This window comes from Papio anubis, chromosome 6 (genome assembly GCF_008728515.1).
Source record: "Papio anubis isolate 15944 chromosome 6, Panubis1.0, whole genome shotgun sequence".
NCBI lineage: Eukaryota > Metazoa > Chordata > Mammalia > Primates > Cercopithecidae > Papio > Papio anubis.
The window spans coordinates 141,831,741-141,843,884 of record NC_044981.1 but is presented as its reverse complement, the minus strand read 5'-3'; positions in this window follow the sequence as shown (position 1 = coordinate 141,843,884).

The following is a 12,144-nucleotide window of genomic DNA, read 5'->3' as shown; positions in this document are numbered from 1 at the left end:
TTTGACTAAAATTCTCCAAATATTTACCCCAGGTAAATGCACATCTCAATTAACATCGTGATTTTTCCAAAAAATTAACTTATAAAACAAATGTTTAGAGTAGGGGAAAATATGCTGACTTAAGTAACTTTGGAAGTATGTGGTGTCTATAGGACTAAAAGCAAAAGAAAGTATAAATAAGCACAGTATTCTAGTTGATAAAACATCTTCCCCACAGTAACAGTTCTAATATTAATATTAGATATTAAGAGTTCTAATATTAATATCCATGTAGCTGGAACTGAAAAATTAAGTAAAAGGATGGCAGATGGTAGAAGCCAGATGTCTCACTATTAGAGTGAGAGTTTACAAATAAGCCAGGAGGAGAGACCAGAATGATCCATGTGGTAACGGAATAGAGTTGGAGACATCTGTACGAACTCATGTTTAGTTTAATATGGATACAGATGATTAATTATAAATATTTATAGATATTTATATATACATGGGTTAGTATACACAAATATATCCTTGTTCTACCCGTTGAGATGGCTTAGAAGCAATGACACCCTGAAAGCAAAGAACAGCCGGGCACAGTGGCTCATGCCTGTAATCCCAGCACTTTGGGAGGCTGAGGTGGGCAGATCACGAAGTCAAGAGATCGAGACAATCCTGGCCAACATTGTGAAAACCCATCTACTAAAAATACAAAAATTAGCTGGGTGTGGTGGTGCATGCCTGTAGTCCCAGCTACTTGGGAGGCTGAGGCAGGAGAATCACTTGAACCTGGAAGGTGGAGGTTGCAGTGAGCCAAGATCGCACCACTGCACTCCAACCTGGTGACAGAGTGAGACTCCATCTCAAAAAAAGAAGAAGAAAATAAAGCAAAGAACATGCCCAGCACTCAGATCTGATTTATATATGATCATTCTCTAATAAAAGGAACAATGGGTCCTTGGATAAATGACTGATTCTAGTACTAGTAAAGGTAATATAGAATATGAATTGGATCATCTTGTAGTGTTAGAAAAGTGAGTGCTCAAAATAAAACAAAAACCCACAATGATGGAGATATGTCAAAGGGACACAGAAGCTAAGTGATAGCCCTCCCATTGGCTCAAACTTTCACAATTTTAGCAACAAAATAAAGTAGTATTAGGTTATTACCCAGTATAAAATAAATATCCAAGAGTCCATATTAAAATAAATAAATGATTGAATAAATAAATAAAAAGGAGAGAAGAGACAAATTTCTCATTCAGAATAATTTCAAATAATGTATGTATATACTCTCTTCCCAGGGAAACAGAATATGACTCCTATACCTTAAATGTGGGCTTTGCATAGTGACTTTATTCAAAAAAATTATAATATGAAAAAAGAGAAAGAAAAAAGTAACCTTACAGTAAAAAAAACTTGATGAAGGCTACCTAGCCAGGTGATCAATGTCAACATGAACTGTTTACATTATGTTGATAGTACTCTTGATACAACATGATAAAAATATAACTTTTACCTCTGTGATCTTTCTCCCCAAACCCAAGATGCCATTCTAATCATGAGAAAAATATCAGAAAAATCATAACTGATGAAGCAGTTCTACAGAATACCTACCCAGTATTCTTCAAAATTGTCAGTCATCAAAAGCAAGTCTGAGAAACTGTTATAGCCAAGAAGAACATAAGGAGATGTGACAACTAAATGTAATGTGGAGGAGGCAGAACAACAATAGAAGCCTCCACTGATTGTTCTTTTGTAGGAACACCAAATTTAAGAGCTATACACACACACACACACACGCACACACACACGTACCCTTTCATAAAAACAAAAAATCAGGTGAGTGATCGCAGTACCTGGTTTTAACTTCATTTCACTGAAAGAGGCACTGAAGTGGGTAGGAAAGACAGTCTTGGATTGCTGCCACCATCCCTCCCCCATCCCCCAGCAGTGACTGCATGGCATGGAGGGAGAATCTGCACTTGCCAGTGGAGACGGCACAGCAATTGTGGGTCTCTGCACTGGAACTCAGTGCTGCTGTGTCACAGCAGAAAGCAACACTGGGCAGAACTCTGTCTGTGGCCATGGAGGGTGCATTTAGACCAGCTTTAGCCATAGAGGAATTGCTCATTTTAGCAGTCAGAATCTGAGTTCCAATAAGTCCTGTCATTCCAGGCTAAAGGGCTCTGGGGTTCTAAATAAACTCACAAGGCCGACTAGGCCACAAGGACTGCAATTGACGGGCAAATACTGATGTTATGCTGGGCTCAGAGCCAGTGGACTTGGGGAGCATGCGACCTAGTGAGACACCAGCCAGGGTGGCCATGGGAGTGCCTGCGCCACTCCTCTCCGAAACCCAGGCAGCTCCGCTCACAGCTCCAGGAGAGATGACTTTCCTCCACCGGAGGAGAGAAGAGAGAAGAGTAAAGCGGACTTTGTCTTGCAACTTAGATGCCAGCTCATCTATTGTAGGATAGGGGACCAGGCAGAGGCCTGAGGACCCCATTCCAGGTCCTCGCCCCTGAATGATATTTCTAGACACACTCTGGTTCAAAAAAAAGCCCTGTCTTGAAGGCAAGGAACCAGTCCTGGCAGGATTCATCATCTGCCGATGAAATACTCCTTAGGCCCTGAGCAATCAGCGGCCTCAGCCAGTAGTACTTTCTGTAGGCCTTGGATGAGACTCAGAGATGTGATGGCTTCAGGTGTGACCCAGCACATTTCCAGCTACGGTGGCTATGGGGAGACACCCCTTCTTCTTGAGAAAAGAACAGGGAAGAGCACATGGATATATAAAGCAAATATTATTAGAACTAAAGAGGGAGATAGACCACCATAATAGCTAGAAAATTCAACACCCCACTTGAAGCATTGGACAGATGATTCAAGACAGAAAATCAACAAAAGAACCTTGGACTTAAGCTGCACTAAGACCAAATCGAACTAATATTTACAGAACATTTTATCCAACAACCGCAGAATACATATTCTCCTCAGCACATGGATCATTCTCGAGGATAAACCATATGTTAGGCCACAAAACAAGTCTTAAAGCATTAAAAAAAAAAAAAAAAAAAAACTGAAATAATATCAAGTATCTTCTCTGGCCGCAATAGAATAAAACTAGAAATCAATAATGAGGAATTTTGGAAGCTGTATAAACACATGGAAATTAAACAATACACTCCAGAATGATGAGTGGGTCAATGAAGAAATTAAGAAGGAAATTGAAAAATTTCTTGAAACAAATGATAATGAAAACACAACATACCAAAACCTATGCAATACAGTGAAAGCAGTATTAAAAGGGAAATTTATAGCTACAAGTGCATACATCATTAAAGGAGAAAAACATCAAATAAACAACCTCACAATGCATCTTAAAGAATGAGAAAAGCAAGAGCAAACCAAACCCAAAATTAGTATAAAAAAAGAAATAATAAAGATCAGAGAAGCGCCGGGCATGGCGGCTCACATCTGTAATCCCAGGACTTTGGGAGGCTGAGGTGGGCAGATTGCTTGAACTCAGGAGTTGGAGACCAGTCTGAGCAACATGGCAAAATGTCGTCTCTGCAAAAAAATTTTTGCTGGGTATGGTGGCATATTCTTCTGGTCCCAGCTACTTGGCAGGCTGAGGTGGGAGGATCACTTGACCCCAGGTGGTCAAGGCTGCAGTGAGCCATGATCACGTCGCTGCACTCCAGCCTGGGTGACAGAGTGAGACTCTGTCTCTAAAGGAAAAAAAAAAAGAAAAAGATCAGAGAGGAAATAAATGAAATCGAAATGAAGAAAACAATACAAAAAATCAACGAGGCAGGTAAAGTGGCTCATACCTGTAGTCCCATCACATTTGGAGGCCAAGGAGAGTGGATCCCTTGAGCCCAGGAGTTTGAGAGGAGCCTGGGCACCATGGAAAAGCCTGCCTCTATAAAAAATATGAAAATTTAAAAAATTAGCCAGATGTGGTGACATGTGCCTGTAGTCACAGCTACTCAGGAGGCTGAGGTGAGAGGATTGCTTAAGCCCAAGAGGTCAAAGTTGCATTGAGTCAAGATGTCACCCCTGCACTCCAGTCTGGGAGACAAAAATGAGACCCTGTGTCAGAAAAAAATAAAATGAAATAAAATATATGAAATAAAATAAACAAAATGAATAGTTTTTTTTTTTTTTTTAAAAAAAAGGTAAGAAAACTGGCAAACCTTAACCAGACTAAGTAAGAAAAACAGAGAGATGACTCAAATAAAATTAGGGATATAAAAGGACACATTACAACTGATACTGCAGAAATTCGAAGGATCATTAGAAACCTACAATAAATGGAAAATGGATAAATTCCCAGACACATACAACCTATCTGTGATTGAATCATGAAAAAAATCCAAAACCTAAACAGATCAAAAACAAGTAATAAGATTCAAGCTGTAATAAAAAGCCTCCCGGTAAAGAAAAGCCTGGGACCAGATGACTTTACTGCTGAATTTCTCCAAACATTGAAAGAAGTAAAACCAATCCTACTGAAACTATTCAGAAAAATAGAAGAGGAAGGAATATTTTCCAGACTCATTCTATGATGCCAGTATTTATGCTAATACCAAAACCAGACAAAGACACACACACACACACACACACACACACACACACACTCTACAGGCCAACAGCTCTGATGAAAATTCATCCAAAAATCCTCAATAAAATACCAGCAAACATAATTCAACAATGCATCAATAAGATTATTCATCACAACAAAGTGGGATTTATCCCTGAGATGCAAGCATGGTTCAACATACATAATAAATGTGATACATTTCATTGATTGTATACAATAGAATAAAGGACAAAAACCATGTGATCATTTCAATTGATGCTGAAAATCATTTGATAAAATTCAACATCCTTTCATAATAAAAACCCTCCAAATACTGGGTTAAAAGGAACAAATCTCAACACTATAAAAACCATATATGACAGACCTACAGTTAGTATCATACCAAATGGGGAAAACTGAAAGCCTTTCCTCTATCTGGAACACAACAAAGATGTTCACTTTCCTCACTGTTATTCAGCACAGTATTGGAAGTCCTAGCTAGAGCAACAAGACAAAAGAAAGAAATACAGGGCATAAATATTAGAAAGAAAGAAGTCAAATTATCCTTGTTTGCAGATGATACAATAGTATATTTGGAAAAATCTAAAGATTTTATTAAAAAACTGTTAGAACCGTTGAACAAATGTGTTAAAGTTGCAGGATACAAAATCAACATACAAAAATTAGTAACATTTCTATATGCCAACAGTTAACAATATGAAAAAGAAATTTAAAAAGTAATCCCATTTATAATAATTGACAATAAAATTAAATATCTAGAAATTAACCAGGGAAGTGAAAGATCTCTACAATGAAAACTATAAAACATTGATGTAGGAAATTGAACAAGATGAGATTTAAATGTTCCTGCCTGCCGGCTCTGGAGAGAACAGTGCATCTCCCAGCACAGTGCTCGAGTTCTGCTAAGGGATAGATTGCCTCCTCAAGTGGGTCCCCGGAGACACCTCTCAGCAGGGGTCTACAGACACCTCATACGGGAGAGCTCTGGCTGACATCTGGCAGGGGTGCCCCACTGGGATGAAGCTTCCAAAAGAAGGATCAGGTAGCATTATTTGCTCATCTGCAGCCTCTGCTGGTGATCCCAGGCAAACAGGGTCTGGAGTGGATCTCCAGCAAACTCCAGCAGACCCTCAGCAGAGGGGCCTGACTGTTAGAAGGAAAACTAACCAACAGAAAGGAATTGCATCAACATCAACAAAAAGGACATCCACAAATAAATCCCATCTTATGGTCACTAACATCAAAGACTAAAAGTAGATAAATCTGTGAAGATGAGGGAAAACCAGCACAAAAAAGCTGAAAATTCCAAAAACCAGAATGCCTCTTCTCCTCCAAAAGATCACAGCTGCTCTCCAGCAAGGGAACAAAACTGGATGGAGAATGAGTTTGAAAAATTAACAAAAGTAGATTTCAGAAGGTAGGTAATAACAAACTCCGTTGAGGTAAAGGAGCATGTTCAAACCCAATGTAAAGATGCTTAGAATCATGATACTAGGTTACTGGAGCTGCAAACTAGAATAACCAGTTTAGAGAAGAATATAAATGACCTAATAAAGCTGAAAATCATAGCACGAGAACTTCATGAAGCATACACAAGTATCAATAGCCGAATCAATCAAGCAAAAGAAGGATATCACAGATTGAAAATCAACTTAATGAAATAAAGTGTGAAGACAAGATTAGAGAAAAAATAATGAAAAGAAACAAACAAAGCCTCCAAGAAATATAGGATGATATGAAAAGACCAAACCTACGTTTGATTGGTGTGCCTGAAAGTGACGAGGAGAATGGAACCAAGTTGGAAAACATTCTTCAAAATATTATCCAGGAGAACTTCCCCAACCTAGCAAGAAAAGCTAACATTCAAATTCAGGAAATACAGAGAACACCAAAAGATACTCCTTGAGAAGAGTAACCCCAAAACACATAATCGTCAGTTTCACCAAGATTGAAATGAAGGAAAAAATGTTAAGGGCAGCCAGAGAGAAAGGTCAGGTTACACACAAAAGGAAGCCCACCAAACTAATAGCAGATCTCTCTTCAGAAACCCTACAAGCCAGAAGAGAATGGAGGCCAATATTCAATATTCTTGAAGAAAAGAATTTTCAAACCAGAATTTTATATCCAACCAAACTAAGCTTCATAAGTGAAGAAGAAATAAAATCCTTTACAGACAAGCAAATGCTGAGAGACTTTGTCACCACCAGACCTGCCTTACAAGAGCTTCTAAAGGAAGCATTAAATATGAAAAGGGACAACTGGTACCAGCCACTGCAAAAAAATACCAAATTGTAATGACCACTCTATGAAGAAATTTCATCAACTAATAGGCAAAATAACCAGCTAGCATCATAATGACAGGATCAAATTCACACATAACAATATTAGCCTTAAATATAAATGGGCTAAATATCCCAATTTTAAGACACGGACTGGCAAATTTGATAGAGTCAAGACCCATTGGTGTGCTGTATTCAGGAGACCCATCTTGTTTGCAAAGACACACACATAGGCTCAAAATAAAAGGATGGAGAAATATTTACCAAGGAAATGGAAAGAAAAAAAAAAGAAAGAAAGAAAACAGGGTTTGCAATCCTAGTCTCTGATAAAACAGACTTTAAACCAACAAAGATCAAGAGACAAAGAAGGCCATTACATAATGGTAAAGGGATCAATGCAACAAGAAGAGCTAACTATACTAAATATATATGTACCCAATACAGGAGCACCCAGATTCATAAAGCAAGTTCTTAGAGACCTAGGAAAAGACTTACACTCCCACACAATAATAGTGGGAGACTTTAATACCACACTGTCATTATCAGATAGATGAACAAGACAGGAAATTAACAAGGATATTCAGGACTTCAACTCAGCTCTGGACCAAGCCGACCTAATAGACATTTACAGAACTCTTCATCCCAAACAAACAGAATATACATTCTTCTCAGCACCACATCGCACTGATTCTAAAATTGACCACGTAATTGGAGGTAAAACACTCCTCAGCAAATGCAAAAGAACAGAAATCATAACCAACAGTCTTTCAGACCACAGTGCAATCAAATTAGAACTCAGGATTAAGAAGCTCACTCAAAAACCACACAACTATATGGAAACTGAACAGCCTGCTCCTGAATGACTACTGGGTAAATAATGAAATTAAGGTAGATTAAAGAAGTTTTTTGAAACCAAGGAGAACAACGACACAATGTACCAGAATCACTGGGACACATTTAAAGCAGTGTTTAGAGGGAAATTTATAGCACTAAACGCCCACAGGAGAAACAGGAAAGATATAAAATTGACACCCTAACATCACAATTGAAAGAACTAGAGAAATAAGAGCAAACAAATTCAAAAGCTAGCAGAAGACTAAAAATAACTAAGATCAGAACAGAACTGAAAAAGAAAGAGACATGAAAATACCTTCAAAAAATCAATGAATCAAGGAGCTGGGTTTTTTGAAAAGATTAACAAAATAGAGAGACCACTAGCCAGACTAATAAAGAAGAAAAGAGAGAAGAATCAAATAGACACACACAAAAAAATAATAATAATAATAAAAGGGAGATCACCACTGATCCCACAGAAATACAAACTACCATCGGCGAATACTATAAACACCTCTACACAAATAAACAGGAAATCTAGAAGAAATGGATAAATTCTGGGACACATACACCCTACCAAGACTAAACAAGGAAGAAGTCAAATCCCCGAATAGACCCATAACAAGTTCTAAAATTGAGGGAGTAATTAATGACCTGCCTACCAACCAAAAAAAAAAGTTAATGACCAGACAGATTCACAGCCAAGTACTAGCAGAGGTGGAAAGAGGAGCTGGTAACATTCCTTCTGAAACTAATGCAAACAATTGAAAAAGAGGGACTCCTGCATAACTCATTTTATGAGGCCAGCATCATCCTAATAGCAAAACGTGGCAGAGACACAACAAAAAAAGAAAATTTCAGGCCAATATCCCTGATGAACATTGACACGAAAATCCTCAATAAAATACTGGCAAACTGACTCCAGCAGCACATCAAAAAGTTTATCCACCATGATCAAGTTGGCTTCATCCCTGGAATGCAAGGCGGGTTCAACATACGCAAATCAATAAACGTAATCCATCACATAAACAGACCCAGTGACAGTAACCACATGATTATCTCAATAGATGCAGAAAAGGCCTTCGATAAAATTCAACATCCCTTCATGCTAAAAACTCTCAATAAACTAGGTATTGATGGAATATATCTCAAAATAATAAGAGATATTTATGACAAACCCACAGCAAATAGCATACTGAATGGGCAAAAGCTGGAAGCATTTCCTTTGAAAACAGGCACAAGACAAGGATGCTGTGTCATCACTGATCATTAGAGAAATGCAAATGAAAACCACAACGAGATACCATCTCACGCCAGTTAGAATGGCAATCATTAAAATGTCAGGAAACATTTGGGCTTGGTGGCTCACATCTGTAATCTCAGCACTTTGGGAGGCCAAGGCAGGTGGATCACGAGGTCAAGAGTTCAAGGCCAGCCTGGCCAAGATGGTGAAACCCTGTCTCTTCCAAAAATACAAAAATTAACTGGGTGTGGTGGCAGGCACCTGTAATCCCAGCTACTCGGGAGGCTGAGGCAGAGAATTGCTTGAACTGGGAGGCAGACGTTGCAGTGAACTGAGATTTCACCACTGCACTCCAGCCTGGATGACAGAGCAAGACTTTGTCTCAAAAAAGAAAAAGAAAGAAAGTCAGGAAATAACAGATGCTGGAGAGGATGTGAAGAAATAGGAACGCTTTTACACTGTTGGTGGGAGTGTACATTAGTTCAACCATTGTGGAAGACAGTATGGCGAATTCTCAAGGATCTAGAACCACTAGAACCAGAAATACCATTTGACTTAGCAATCCCATTATTTGGTATATACCCAAGGGATTATAAATCATTCTACTATAAAGACACATGCACACATACGTTTATTGCAGCACTCTTCACAACAGCAAAGACTTGGAACCAACTCAAATGCCCATCACTGATAGACTGGATAAAGAAAATATGGCACATATACACCATGGAATTCTATGCAGCCATAAAAAAGGATGAGTTCATGTCCTTTGCAGGGACATGGATGAAGCTGGAAACCATCATTCTCATCAAACTAACACAAGATAAGAAAACCAAACATCACATGTTCTCACTCATAAGTAGGAGTTGAACAATGAGAACACATGGACACAGGGAGGGGAACATCACACACTGTGGCCTGTCAGGGAATGGGGGGGCTAGGGAAAGGATAACATTAGGAAAAATATCTAATGTAGATGATGGGTTGATGGATGCAGCAAACCACCATGGCACGTGTATACCTATGTAACAAACCTGCACATTCTGCACATGTATCCCAGAACTTAAAGTATAATAAAAAATAAATAAATAATAATGATGAAAAAAATAATACTATGCTGGCCCTAAATACTTGCCAAAATGCTTTAATCCCAATGCCTTTTGCTCTCCAAAAGCAACCTCAGGACATATGTTTTGGTTTTTCACTCTTCAAAATGGATAAGCTTTATTTTAAGGCATTATTAGCTTTATTTATTATTAGCTCCTTATCTCATGTATTTTCAAAATTGTTAGCTTTATATTTATGTTTAAAAGAACTTTAATAATATCATTTTGAAAACAAATTTAAAAAAGAAATTGAATAAGACATCAAAAAATGGAAAGATATTACATGTTCATGAATTGGAAGACTCTATATTGTTAAAATGCCCATACTAACCAAAGCAATCTATAAATTCAATGCAATTCCTATCAAAATACCAATGACATTCTTCATAGAAATGTTTTAAAATTCTATGAATTATATGGATCCACAAACGACCCAGAATAGCCAAAGCTATCCTCAGCAAAAAGAGCAAAACTGGAGGAATCACATTACCTGAATTCAATAATACTACAGAGCTATAACACTGAAACAGCATGGTATTGGCATAACAACAGACACATAGACTAATGAAACAGAATAGAGAATGCAAAAACAAATTTATACATCTACAGTAAACTCATTTTCAATGAAGGTGTGAAAAATATGCATTTGGGAAAAAACAGTCTCTTCAATAAATGGTACTGGAAAAAGTGGATATCCATATGCAGGAGAATGAAACTAGACACCTATCTCTTGTAACATACAAAAATCAAATCAAAATGGATTAAAATCTTAACTCTAAAACCTCAAACTATAAAACTACTACAAGAAAACATTGAGGAAACTCTCCACGACATAGGATTGGGCAAAGATTTATTGAGTAATACCCCACAAGCACAGACAAATGAAGCAAAAATGGACAAATGGAACCACATCAAGTTAAAAAGCTTCTGCACAGCAGAGGAAACAGTTAACACAGTGAGGAGTGAATCCACAGAATCAGAGAAAATATTTGCAAACTATCCATCTGACAAGAAATTAATGACCAAAATATGTAAGGAACTTAAATAACTATATAGGAAAAAAATTAATAATCTGATTTTAAAATGGCCAAAAGATCTGAATAGACATTTCTCAGAAAAAGACATACAGGGCAGTAGCAGTGGCTCACACCTGTAATCCCAGCACTTTGGGAGGCCGAGGCAGGTAGATTGCTTGAGCTCAGAAGTTCCAGACCAGCCTGGGCAACATGGTGAAACCCTGTCTTCACCAAAAATATATATATATAAAAAAACACAGGAATGATTGTGTGTACCTGTAGTCCCAGCTGCTAGAGTGGCTGAGGTGGGAGATTGCTTGAGCCCAGGAGGTGGAGGCTGTGATGAGCCAAGATTGTGCCACTGCACTCCAGCCTGGGTGACAGAGTGAGACCACATCTCAAAAAAAGGAAAAAGAAAGAAAAAATGACATACAAATGGCAAACAGGCATATGAAAAGGTGCTCAACATCACTGATTATCAAAGAAATGCAAATCAAAGCTACAATGAAATATCATCTCAGCCCAGTTAAAATGGCTTTATATCCAAAATGTGAACCCAAAAGTATCTGCGATAGGTCTCAATCAATTTAAAAAATGTGGCCGGGCACGGTGGCTCAAGCCTGTAATCCCAGCACTTTGGGAGGCCGAGACGGGCGGATCATGAGGTCAGGAGATCGAGACCATCCTGGCTAACACGGTGAAACCCCGTCTCTACTAAAAATACAAAAAAACTAGCCGGGTGAGGTGGCGGGCGCCTGTAGTCCCAGCTACTCGGGAGGCTGAGGCAGGAGAATGGCATAAACCTGGGAGACAGAGCTTGCAGTGAGCTGAGATCCGGCCACTGTACTCCAGCCTGGGTGACAGAGCGAGACTCCGTCTCAAAAAAAAAAAAAAAAAAAAAAATGTATTTTGCCAAGGTTAAGGATGTACCTGTGACACAGCCTCGGAGGTCCTGATGACTTGGGCCCAAGGTGGTCGGGGTACAGCTTGATTGTATACATTTCAGGGATATGTGAGACATCAACCAATATGTATAAGAGGTATATTGGTTCAGTCCAAAAAGGTGGGACAACTTGAAGGG